The sequence below is a fragment of the Aulonocara stuartgranti genome, assembly GCF_965226115.1.
Source record: "Aulonocara stuartgranti genome assembly, chromosome: 23".
Taxonomy (NCBI): Eukaryota; Metazoa; Chordata; class Actinopteri; order Cichliformes; family Cichlidae; genus Aulonocara; species Aulonocara stuartgranti.
Window position 1 is genome coordinate 42,223,514 of NC_138958.1, and position 13,544 is coordinate 42,237,057.

General features: G+C 41.1%; 1 protein-coding gene across 10 annotated transcripts in view; it reads left to right on the forward strand.

Moving 5' to 3' along the window:
* Positions 1 to 5,773: 5,773 nt before the first annotated feature.
* LOC309700075 (immunoglobulin superfamily member 8-like) overlaps positions 5,774 to 13,544 on the forward strand; it is a 30,251-nt gene continuing 22,480 nt past the window's right edge. For 3 of the 10 annotated variants that reach the window (XM_082523458.1, XM_082523457.1, XM_082523450.1), the window contains exons 1-2: positions 9,815 to 10,988; positions 13,072 to 13,140. The gene's annotated coding sequence lies outside the window, so the exon portion shown is untranslated. Of the gene's footprint in view, positions 5,874 to 6,878; positions 6,992 to 9,814; positions 10,989 to 11,443; positions 11,730 to 13,071; positions 13,211 to 13,544 lie in introns of those variants that run through there. The other 7 variants (XM_082523454.1, XM_082523455.1, XM_082523459.1 and 4 more) reach the window with 6 other exon arrangements.

Below are 13,544 nucleotides of genomic sequence, written 5' to 3' on the forward strand. Positions count from 1 at the left end.
AGATGAGCTGGTCTGACTATTTCAGAATCTGCTGATCTGCTGAGATTTTTCCACACAGCCATCTCTAAGGTTTACACAGAAAAGACTGAAAAGGAGAAAATATACAGTGAGCTGCAATTCATAAGGATGAAAATTCCTTGTTGATGCCAGAGTGGCTCCGTGCAGCTCTGGCCCGGTGTTGTCAAAACCACATTAGTTTGCAGCAAACTGATATCACAGTGGCTATATTAGTAAGATATGCATCGCTGTTATTAATCTATGGTGTGGTGATATTGTTTGTGTTTCTCTGACTGAAAAGCATCAGCAGCATGGACTGACTGGGTTGTGATGGTGATGAAAATGAATAGATCAGTAACACAATAAAAACTGAACCCAACAGTGAAGGAGATCGTCTATTTTTTGTGAGCTTTGTTTTACTCGCATGGTTTAAATACAGTGATAACTGATCATCTTTGATTCATTTCCGTTTTATTTATATATTCTCAAATAAAAACAACAGTTGCCTGCAGGTGCTTTATATTGCAAGGTAAAGAGAACCAGACGATCCCCACTAGAGTGGGAAGGAAAAACTCCCTTTTAACAGGATGAAACCTGAGGGAGGGGCAGCCATCTGCTACAAGTTTGGTAAGGTTCTGGGACTGGTCTCACTCAAGATGACAGACTATAGGACATTACTGCAGGATTTACTGATGTGTTGTGTTTTCTGGCTTCTCTGTCTCCAAAACACCAAATGATTGAATATTTTATAGAAGAGTGGTTGTTCATCCCTTCGTGCCACTTTTGGAGTCACTGTCGAGGTTTGGCAGTGTGGCAGGGAGGTGTGTGTTGTGGCTCAGCTGCAGAGGGAGAGGTGACGTGGATGGTTGAAGGGGCAGCACCAGGAGAAGCCGGAGAGGTGTCGGGACCAAAGAGGAGCAATATTGTGAGCAGCTGGCACGCTGCTGGAGCAATGCCTGGGAAATTTACATTGTACATTGAAAAGTAATAAACATGAAACCCAGAGCACGGTGTGTGAGAGTGTGTGTCATGTGTGTGTCTTGCATTTACACAGCAGAAATATTGTGAAGTTAACATAACAAGCAGCACTTTGACAGATTACACAATTGCAATTCACTATTTTGGTTTCCTTTCTTAACCCACCCCTCTTCCTTTTTCTCACTTCCTTTCATCGCCTTCTTCATCTTTGGCATCTTGTGTTCTGTCTTCGCCGCCCATCGTTTAACCGAAATGTTCAGAGGATTGTTCCTCACTTTTAAATGAGCTAGCAGTTCTGGATGGAAATATCAGTTTGCTCTTTCCTTCTTAGCCTACGCCTGTTTCACTGAGCTCTTTAAGCTTTCTAGTCGTGTGAGAGGAATAAGATGTTTAAGATTAAGCACTTGCTTTTGCTTTCTTTCTGGGTGTTGTCATGTTCATGTATGCAGTTTAAAAAAAAAAAAAGCTGTGTAGAAGAAATCATATAGAGCAGGGGTGGGCAACTCCAGGCCTCGAGAGCTGGTGTCCTGCAGGTTTTAGATGTCCTTGATCCAACAGCTGATTTAAATGGCTAAATTAGCTCCTCAACATGTCTTGAAGTTCTCCAGATTCCTGGTAATGAACTAACCATTTGATTCAGGTGTGGTGACCCAGGGTGAGATCTAAAACCTGCAGGACACCGGCTCTCCAGGACTAACGTTCCCTACCTCTTATGTAGAGGGTTGCAGTTTCATTCACAAGCAATGTGTAGGACCCGATGGCCTGATATCTCAATGTTGTGTAAAATAATACCTATGGAGTTCCCCTAGTTACACTTTTTGTAAACAAAGGTAAACAAGTGACTTCTTGCATGTGACTCATTCCCACAAATAGTTTGTCATTCTTCAAGTGAAAACCACCAGGTGCAACATGCAAGCTCAACAATTCACACCTTGGATAAAAATAAGTGAAGGTCACAGGATGGAGACTTTAACATGTATGAACGTGGACATGGAGACCGACCCACATTTGTGTGGGTCGGTCAGCTTGTGTAAATGAGTGTAAACAACACTGGATCAAAAACATTCTGCTCTCTGATGTTTTTGAGGAAATACATGGAACTAATTTCGCAGACGTTGTTCATAATCTGCTGAACTTGAACTGGATCTCCTGAGCGGTTAGCCCTCTCCCCTCACAGCAAGAGGGCTGTGGGTTTGAACCTGTGGGTTGGCTAGGCCCTTTCCTCAGTTTGTGAAGTTACCATGTGACCTGTGCCTGTGTGTGTACACCGATCTTCTCCAGACGCATGCATTAAGTTAACTTACAATTCTAAATTGGCCATAGTTGTGAATGTGAGTGTGGATGGTTGTCTGGCTCTGTATGTTAACCCTGCAGCTGGAGATCAGATGTCCCTCTTTAAGTAGGACTACACAGGATTTTTTCTGTCCCACATCTTGAGACAATGTCCCACATTTTGACTGGCTATGGCTGTGTCCAATGCTATGTACAGTGAAAGTCACAAGATACCAAAAAGGCACAGAGTCAAAGTTACACTGTAAATTTTGGTGAATGTGATGGAAACGGGAGAAAATGTGGTGTGAAGTGACACAGTATGTGTGTCATAATTTGCTAAAAAATGGCTAAAAGGTCTGCTATAGGTCAAAAAAGGATGCTGAAACTCAAAGACTGGTACCAGACAGAACACCAGCAGAAATAACAGAGTATATAAAGACTGTTGCATGAGACCACAGGCGATTTATTCTGTTTACTTAGTGAGAGTTGGAAAGGTTTCATTGAAATATAACATATTTGACTGCATTGTTGATCTGGTTATAGTCTAACGTTCAGTCTAATGTTAATGTTTTTGTCTCTCACTCCAGAAACTACAGCAAGCCTGCATCTAGCATCCTAAACACAATGTGTGACAAACCGCACTGCTGAGCTGAGAAGTTGTATCTAAATTTATCTGCCACTTATAAAAACTAACTCCATTTACACTGACTCCTCTTTTTTAGTGTTGCATGCTCCAATAGTGCAATTGCAACTTTCACACCTGCACCATGAACAGATTACAGGAAAGCGATGTCACACAATGTCAACCCGCTGCACACAAAAATATAACTTGCTCATTATGAAGTTTTAGTCTCATATGCAATATGATTTAATCACGTATTTATTGAAAGTCCCACCTCTCACCCTGTAACAGCAGAAATTACTACTAGAAAAGCTCAGTCTAGTTTTTTGAAACTAGACTGAGCTTTTCTGAGATTATTACAAATTTGAGCTGCACTACTTTTTTCAGATTAAGAGGACTGCCACGGGTGCAGTGACTGCTTCAGCATCTAAGTTGTTGGTTCCTGTTTGGTGTTAGTTATATGCCAACATCCAGTTTGGTGTTTTTTGGTTATTTTTAGTCTCCTCTGTGTTTCCCTTCTGTTATTCTACCCTGTGTTTTGGGCATTTATATCATCGTTCCTCTTATTGGCCACAAGATGGCAGTCTAGCTCCATATTTATGGGTATGTGAGCTCTAAAATGCATAATGTCTGAGACAGCCGTGACAATTGCTGACCGCCGGGGCCACTATTTCCTGTTTGTGTGCGTGTGTTAACACTAATAAAGCTGCATTTCTGAGGCTGAGCGGTCTTTGATCAGAAGAATTGCAAATTTTAACACTTTGATGTGAGCTTGCTACTCTAGTGTCAAAAGTGGGATTTAAGATTAGCCTGGAAATTGCGAGACCCAAGAACTAGAAAGAGCCACTGAGCAGAACGTTTGTCGTCTGGAAAACTGAAGCAGATGAAGCAGCCAGTGATGGTTCAAGATTGTCAGCCCACCCTGGCTCTATGGCTCACTTGTGGAGAGGAGGATAATTTTGCTGAATACAACAAATCCATAGTGTATCGTCACCTTCCAAAATAAAAAAATAAAAATAAAACAAACCCACCTCTACTGGCCCACATCCCCAGTTCAGGACAGCCTGCAGCAACGTCCAAAACACCACCCAGGCTGCCAAAGTATTGTGGGCTAAACAACAAGACACCACCGATCGAGGCAATCTACAACAACCAGACAATGCTGTGCGCTGTCCAGGTGAGGTGCTTATTAGGCATAGATTATTTAACTGTGTGGCAACATCTCAGTACAGATTTCATAATTATTTTAAACATTGTAGTTTTGCAACTTTCACCAGAGCCCGCAGGTGATGAATATGAAGTAGGGTAATGAAAGAATAAAGTAGCCAGTAGGTACCAAGACCGGTCTTTGTGCCAGGGGACAGTGTCTGGATGTGCTTCCCTGTATGCATGAAGGACTTGCAATCATGACAGGGCTAAGCTGGTGTATCAGCAGCGGCGGATCTAGAGAAATTTTCTTAGGGTGGCAAAGAAATCACATGGGGTGGCAAAATCAAAGCCTTTTTTTTCACAAACACACATTCAAATGCAATAAGTATACACGTTTGTCATGTAAATATCATCTATAACTTAATTATTTTCTGAAGCCCACATAATTAAACACTTTAGTTACATAAAACATGTGATTTTATGTACTGTATGGCTTGTATAATAAATAAATATGTAGCCCAATAAGTATAAAATCCAGAAAGCTACACAACATGGGGCGGTTCATTTACAAACACAAATCTAATTTAAGTTTCACTGTTTTTGGTTAGAAAAAAAAATCTAATTGTTACATGCTTAAATTACACAAAATGTCAGAAATCTGCACTGTCATGAACAAAGATCTGTGTTGAAGTCTGTTGGAGGTGCAGCGAGTCCGTGGACCCCAGAGGGTTAATAACACTCACCTTTATTCCATTTCCAGAGTGCAACGACCAACCACCTGTGTGAAATCTGAAATTCCCATGGTGTTGTTCAAAATGTGCTCTGGCACAATCATAAGCATCTTGCTACTGAAAACTAGAAAAGAAGACGGTCTGTGCTATGGGCTGAACCATTTGTTAATGGAGGGGGGGGGGGGGGGGGACACTATGCGATATATTCAGTTTTAGCATTTATATTCACTGTTAACTGTAACTACGCTCAAAGTGCTAATGCTATGTTATTTTAACAAACAACACTGTCATATGCAAAACTATGGTGGCACTTGGGGTGGCAAGAGATCATTTTAGGGTGGCACTTGCCACCCCATGCCACCCTTCTAGATCCGCCCCTGTGTATCAGGCACGCATGGCGAGCTGTGGGTGTATGGTGGTATTGTACCAGGACAGGATTTCACCATATTACCCCCTCACCCCTTCCTATACACACCCCAAAAACCTACCCTGTGCAACAGTTGACTGGGAGAATTGGTCAGTTATTTTATAAGTATTCTGACACCACCAAGGAAGCTGTGCACGCCTCTCGCTCATGTTACAGCCACCAGAGCTGGACACAGGAGCTGGCCGCTCTGAGTTATTTAATGTTAAACTAGCTCGTGCTAAACTGGTGGAAGGTTCCTCACTGAAATGTCTGCCACCTAAAGTTAAAAATAAACTGGCAGCATTTAGGTTTTTCTCCTCTTCCTCTTTTTTCTTCATTCTTTCTGCTTTTCAATTTTCATTCTTGTTCCTAGCTGCCATTCACTTAAACAGAACTATGAATGCCACTTGAACTGTAAGAGGCACGAGTGGGGTCCTTTCAGGGAGGCCAGGTCTCTGCTGTCAGAGACCTGCTGGCACTAGTCTGGGCCCCAAGCATCTGTGTGGTGGTTGACCACAATCCACTGTCTCTCTCACACTCACAGACTCTCTCTCCTCTGTCATGCTGTCACACATTTCCTGCACTCACATTTGTCAGTGGCGAGAGAGGACCGGTCTTACCTCCAGAGAAAACACGTGGAAATCGAGGGACAAGGAAAAAAGTCGAAGGAAAATGGAAACCTATGTCACTGCACTCACTTTTGGGATTTTCATGCTCAGTAAGAGACACTTCTTTGCTTGGTGGCTAATTAACTCTGCTGGTGCCCTTTTATTTAAAAAAAGGAAGAAAAGAAAAAGTGATGTATTTTTAAAATATTTTTTATGTTATGTTTATAGTCAACAGGATTTAGGAAGATGTTTTATAAAAAAAAACTTTTGCAACTATCGTTATCACTGTACATTATTTACCTGCTCTGTCTTATACATCTTTATCAGTTCATTTTGCCATTGTAGCTAAACAAGTGCTAAACAGTTTAAGTACTCGCAGGCATTTTTGGTAAATCACTGCAACAGTGTTGGACAGGCGATCGTTTGACACGAAGCCAAATATTAATCCCCATTTTGAAGTCTGCCAATTTAATATTTCATTTTTGTCTGTGGGTGGACTATCTTTTTAAAAAAAAATAATTATTTAAACAAAAAATAGTGCATTTAACATCCAATTGATTTGTAACTTTTTGAGTGAAACAGAGGTTTTGGTTGGTATGTTGGACTAAGCCGAATTGAAAAGTCAATCAAAGAGATTGAAAATAAATGTCTCTCGGTCTCTGTCCTGTTGTTGTGGAAAAATGTGGAAGAACCACACACAGCCACAACAGCCTGGCTGCTCCTCCTCATGCTGGTCTGGATGCCAGGTGTGGTCACGCACTGACCAAGCTTGGCTTCCTGTTCTTCAGCCAGGATTTGTTGCAAGTCAGCCAGTGTGGCTTTCACCTGACTGTCCATGATTAAAACATTGAACATCAGTGTCATTGTCAAACATGTCATTACCTTATTCAAGCTGCTACAGGCCCAGCAAACTTCAATATGACCTCAATGGTCTGTTGTACTGAGGGGCAAATGTATATAAATACAGCGTATTCTTCATGTAAATTCTATTTTTGCTTCATATATAGAAGGATTTTCTTTCATCTTAGAGGTTTCAGAGTCCAACTCAGCCTCCACACATAATTTTTTCTGTTATAGACTTTTAATCTTTTAAAATGTCTTCTGTGTTCTTCAAGGTGGGTGCTCGGCCCGTGTGGTGACGGTGCCTCCTGGTCCATTAATCCGGGTGGAGGGCCAGCCAGTCTCCATCAGATGTGATGTCAAAGAATACACAGGGCCTAGTGAGCAGGTCATTTCCCCAACACACACACACACACACACTAGAATTGAAAGAGTTGATCCTCTGGAGAGTATGAGTATTTAGTGTATTACTTGTGGCCAGTAGATTATTAAGAAGCTTCTGATGCAGAGTAGCTGTGTTTTTACTTTGTGTTTGAGGCTATTTGGTTATGCTGGTCCATTTAACAGCTATCCCCCACAACTTACTAATGCTCTGCTGACCATGGATGTGTCCTCTTGCACATGAACACCCCTGCTGGTTTCAGACAATCACTGGCGTATAATTTGGTTTTTGCATAGACACGCGTACCTCGACACAGTGTCACACGCGTGGGGAGCAGATGTCAGGTGGGAGTACTTGGCTTATGTCAAATGAGGACCAGGGAGGCACGGATTTGGATGAAGAATATCAAGGAGGAGAAATGTTTAGTTTCATGGTTTATTCTGCTTATAATGTTTGTAATAGCTGCTGTAATTGTCCTTGACGTGATCTGGGAGGGGAAGGGCACCTGCTGCCAGACAATATTCACCTTGGAAAAAGTTAAAAGTGGTTTATAAATTTTTCCACAGGTCTGTTTGTCAGAGGGAGTTAGGCGATTGCTTCATAATTAAAGACTGATTAAGATGGATTCATATTTTCTTGAAGGTTTTTTTTAGACCTCACCTTTTGACCGCTTCGCCTTGGGCATTTTTAATCTGTAGCTCTGCTCTAAAAGAACGTACGTACCAGGACCCGCCTACTATCCTCGGAAACGTAAAATGATTGGCTAGAATCTAAAGTGTATCACAGCTCAGGAAAAAAAAGCACCGAAATAAAACACTGAAATGTGCGCTGCTTTTCGGTCTGGTTACTACCGTTTATGTCAGAACCGGTGCCATCATGGCACTGGATGCCGGTACCCATCCCTATTCTTTTTAGACCTCACCTTTTACACCTGCATTGAGTTGCTGCCATGTGATTGGCTGATCAGATATTTGCATTAATGAGTATTTGAACAGATCTACCTAATGAAGTTTTATATTTATGATGAAAATGCTTTGATGGTTCATACCTATGAAGTTACAGTATATCTGAAAAGCCTTAAAATATTTTTTTTACCATAGTAAACTTCAAAACAGACTTTATTATATGATATAGTTTTAAAAAAGGATAACAATTGACTTCAGCATAATATAAAATAATGTGTTTTCCCGATACCTGATTTTTAGCACTATGTATGCATTGGTCAACTTTCAGATCTATGAAGTTCAGCTAAGTTATCTATGTTTTCATTTTTAGTTTCCATTTGCATTTAGATGCACGGCCGATTCTCTGATGTGTGATCTGTTTCTACCTGTGCTGATGCTAGCAGGACTAAAGCTGATCAAGCAGCAGTAAATATGTGAAGCAAGGCTGAAGGATACACTCATAAAATGAACAGAATCATAAGAATATAACAGCACGAGCACTGCAAATGCAACTAAAACATGTTGACATCAAATGGTATGTTATTTGAAATCTATATGAAATAATGACACATCTATGTTTTCCAATTATTTTTTTTTTTTTGTGTATTTATTTAGTTTTTCCACAGTTGTGTAAATCAGTCTGTCTGTGGACTGGTACAGCTGAAAAGCCGACGCAGCCAGTTCCTCTTCGTCTTCTTCTTGGGTTTTTTCTCTGGCACAGTCTTAGCTTCAGTTTCGAGTTCAGCTGGATTGGTAGTTATCGTTTTCTCTCTGTCTTCTGTTTGTTGTAGAGAGTCATGCAGAGACATCTCAGTTGATGTCAGGGAGTCTTCTCCTTCTTCTTCCTTGTCCTGTTCTTTGGTGTCTTTTTCCACCAGAAGCTCAGATTTTCCATTTGCTGTGTTGGAATTTTGTTCATTTTGCTGCTGTGTGATGTTAATGTAGGACGCTTTGACTTCTTTCAACTCTTGATAAAGAGTCTCTGCTTTCATGTCATGAAGCTCCTTGTTGGAGCAGAGCTGGGATTTAAGCTCACTGATTTCCATGTTCAGTGTCTCCTGGTCCTGCCTATGTTTATCTTCCTGTTCCTTGAGTTGGTGTTGAGCTTCTTGGAGTGTTCCTATTTGCTCTTGTTGAGTCTTGTATTGGGCTTCAAATTGAGCCTCCTTCAGACCTACACAGTCCGTGTGTGAAGCCTCTGTGGTTTGTGTAGAAGAATCCACACACTGCTCTGTGGTAGGGTCGCTGACGTCTTCGTGCAGGACACGAATCATGTCATCCAGCATGACAACTGCTTGGTTGTCCTTTGCTTGAACCTCTGTTTTTCTCGTATCAGGCTTATTATTATCATTAGCCTCCTCCAGTTGCTCTATGAGCTCTTTAATTGTTTCTTCGTGCTGTTTTTTGTCGGCGATCATCTGTGCATGAAGTTTGGTCACTTTAGACTGGTAATAAGAAGCCCTCTTATTAGCAGCTACCAGTTTCCAGTAAAGCTCATTCTGGTGGTTTTGGGAAGCTTGTAGTTGATGCCTGAGAGCAGCAATCTCACAACATGAATCATACTGGACTCTGCCATCATGGGGTATAAATCTGGGATTTGGCTGATGTTGCCACGTCCCTCCATTTGGCCCAGGGTTTTGTCCACTGGCGTTATTCATGTTTGCCTCTGTCTCCATATTCACGTCGTCCTTTGGTTCTGACATAGGGAGGGATCCAGGGTTTTCCCTTTCAGAGGTTCCTTCAGGGTTTCCTGACACTTCTTCATTTCTCGCGTTGCTTCCATCAGCCACGTTGTTTTGGGCTTCTAGAAGAGCCCGAGCATACGCCCGAGTAATTGGTCGTCTGGGTTCTTCAGCCACTCTTTTCTGTTTTTGCCCCCTTTTTTTCTTGCCTTTCACGACCACTTCGGTTTGAACTTGTGCCAGAGGACGTGTTTCAGGATTTGGTGTTTGGGGTTTTTTGAGGTCATTTTCCGATCTTTGCAAAACTGTTATTTCTGGGCTCACGACCACTTCCATCTGTGCTTCTGCCATTTTATATGTGTCTGCTTCAGCGTCTGCGTCTCTCTGTGTCTTCCTTATCTTGATTTTAACAAACAGGTTGTTTTGTAGTTCTGCCACCAAAGAGTTGCTATCCGGTTGTTCAGTCTGACGTCACTAGCCGTGTCTGGGCCTAAACTCCGCTGCAGGCCCATATATCAAACGATCACTATGGCATTACTGAGAGTTGAAAAACTGTCTAAAGTCTTTCATCTTTAATAAAATGATCAGCGTTCTGCTCTACCAGGTGTAACAATTGAGTTTAACATCCAGGCATCCATGAAAACGGAATTTATGACATTTAACGGAGTTAGAAGTTAGCAGGGAGTTAGCTCGCTAGCTTCTATCTAAATACAATATAGCATGTCCTGACTGCGGGGTTTTGGAAACAAATTCAAACGTACAGCTCTGCTATCACTTCCAACATAAATGAAGACAGAAAAGTAAACAGCAGTGACATTTGTAGGGTTACTGAAGTTGGGCTAGCTGGTATATAATGATGTGCTACGTGACCGCTAGCGACACAGCTATGTTAGCATAATATAAACAAGCTAACTTTTTTTCCACTCGATAAAAGTTAACGTGAGTGTTCTCGGTGGTCAGGAACAAATGTAATCGCATGGCAGGATGCTGTAAAAGGACCAAACTTCAGCCAGGAGAACAACTGAGATAATCCATCCACAATACGGTTAGTCATTCATACACTGCTGCATGGGATGGGCTGTAGTTACATCCTAAGCAGTGTTGGGACTAATGCGTTATTAGGTAACGCGTTACAGTAACTACGTTATTATTGTGGTAACGAGCATGGTAACTAGTTGTTATGACAAAATCAGGAACGCGTTAGTCGTTACTGGGATTTAGATAGGGTCGTTACTTCGTGTGGTGGCTATCGCGGAGCTTCCACAGATTCAGTAACATTAGCAAGTGGTGGAGGCCAGCAGGTGGATGAAGGAAAGGGGACGCAGAAGGAAAAGAGACCCGAGGCGGCCGCCGGTCCAAGTGTGAACTGAACTTCAGGTAAGAAGTTATGACCTGCAGTCTATCTGGGTCAGATATGAACCAAGTTTAGGTGGAGTTTATTTTCGTTTTTCTGACTTTTTCCGTACTGCGTACTAGCTAGCATGATGGAGTTTCTATACAGCTTGGTGGTGCTATGAAGTTAATGATGTTGAACTTTATTTTGTTCATAAGTTATTAGAGTTGTCAACCGTCCGGTCTGGTATTCAGAGAAAATATTACGCATTTCTTATTGAGGTGAAAAGGAACAGTTAGTCCCGTAATTCAGCTACAATGAAAAAGGCACAAAGCTGGAGTTATTCTGTGTCTTTGCTGCACAGCTGCCTCTTCTTCTCTCATTCTCCACCCTCCCTCTCCCGTTTCTACTTCAGTCAGCGGATGTCGCGCTAAACAACAGAAGTACGTTTAAGCTTGATCAGCTGTTGTTAGAATTTATTTAATATTACTTTCTACTATCAGCTGATGTTTGCTGGAGCCACAGCTGCAAAAAAGCTGCTGGTCATGATATCGGTTGGTATATCTGGTGAGAGGGAAACATGAAGATGAAACCAGGAGATGTCCTTACTGGATCATCAGAGCTGTGATGGAGAAACAGGTTTACCTTTTAGGTGACATGAATGAGTTGAAGGGAAGTTATGAACTGTTTCTGAGAGACAAATAACACCAGGATCCTTTTTCTAAGTAGCTGACAGCTGGTAACTGTGCAGGTGCGGATCTAGCAAAGTTTTGCCAGGGGGCCAGGTAGGGCTTTAACAGGGAAAGGGGGGCACAAGGAAATACTTTTCTTTCTTATTCTCATTTAAAATGTCTAGCTTTTAAAAAATACTGTAATTATCTGAATCTTACAACAAACGATTGATAGATTGATGCATATATACCATCAAAACAGTGAACATCACTGTCACAACAGTGTTTATTTTCATTCAAAGGCTTTATGATTTTTCCTATAATGGTGGGCCGGTCTCTAGTCAAAATGTCCGGGCCAATTTTCTGTCTCAGTCCAGCCCTGTATGCAGCTCATCTGCAGTCTGGTGTTACCTACATCTTCCTATTCAGAAGGCAGAATTTCCGAGTTCTGAGTACAATCGAAAGCACCACGACTGCAGTTTTTGTGTTGGATACAGACATTGGAAATCAGTTTTTCGTCAGACGATCACTTTTTGGCACAACACCGGAGGTAAAACAGGTATGATCCATCATATCTGGAGTGTGAAGGTGCAGACATAAATTCAGATATCTCTGGGATGTTTAAGAGTTTAGAATTTCTCTGGTTCATTAGCTTTATTCAGATAATTCAGTAATCACTCAAGATTAGTTCACTAGTACTCCTGAATTCAAAGAAATAGTCAGGGTATTCGGCGCTGTGCTTTCCCACAGGCGAACTCAGGTGAAATGAAAGAAGTATTGGATGCCCTCCTCCTCTGGCACAATGATAACTCACAAAAGCTCCTTGGAGTAAGGAGATCAGGTTCAGAAGTGGTTCTTTCTAAGAACGTATATCTGTATTTATAAATGACATACTAAGGATGAGTAATGCTTAAACAATGAGGAAATTAAGCAGTGAGCAATGACACATTTAACAGTGTGTCATATTTATCCACTATTCTATGTTTATTTATGAGTACAAGATCCTTTTTTTTCTATCAAATAACCTAAAAAATGACTGACTGCACCTTTAAAAATAACTTAAATAAAACAAGATAACCCAGCATTTGTCACTGCAAATGTAAAAGTAAACATAAATGAACCACAGAGGAAATGACATGACTTTGAGGACAGATGTGATCAGGTGGAAAGTACAGAAAGCTGACTGATGTCGATCTGTGGCTGCATTCAATGTTGGCCTGTCCTGTATTAGGCATTCAGGATTTTCTTTTATGGCCATTTAACTCTTATGGCATGAACTTGCTCCGTGCATTATTATTGGCTTTTCTACAGTCTGATATTTGTTTAATAACTGATTGATACAGTGCATCAAATAAGTTGATAAATAAGATGTTAAAAACTTCATCATCATATCAAACATGATCGATTTGGAGCAAGTTTATTTGGCACATGCTGACTGCATTCTAATTGTAACCAGAACAGGAGGCGAGAGCAGAGAACAAGAGTGCAGCAGTTTAGTGAAAGGAACAGGAAAGGTGAAGAAGAGGTGAGCATCCAAAACACGAGCAAGAGGACAGTTTCAAAGGAGACATCACGGCACAATAAAAGCACAAGCTGTAAGAGCAGAGATTCATTCATGTTTTTACAGTTTTTTTCTTTAGGTTTTACTCCCGCTGCTTACAATAAATCAAATATATAGTACAAACAAGAAAAACTCAAATTGCATTGTTGTTCAGTATAGCTCTGTGACTTCAACCTTTAGCTAACGTATAATGTTTGACATTTTATATAAATGTGACTATAAAATATAGTCAATAATATTAAAAAGGTGCTGTTACTGAGTGAAACTTCCAAAGATTTCAGGTCTGGATTTAGCCCCAGTGTTTTAAGATCCTAGCAGCGCTCGTATTTATGGCCACATTTTTAAAAGAGACGAGCTTTCTGGGTGCT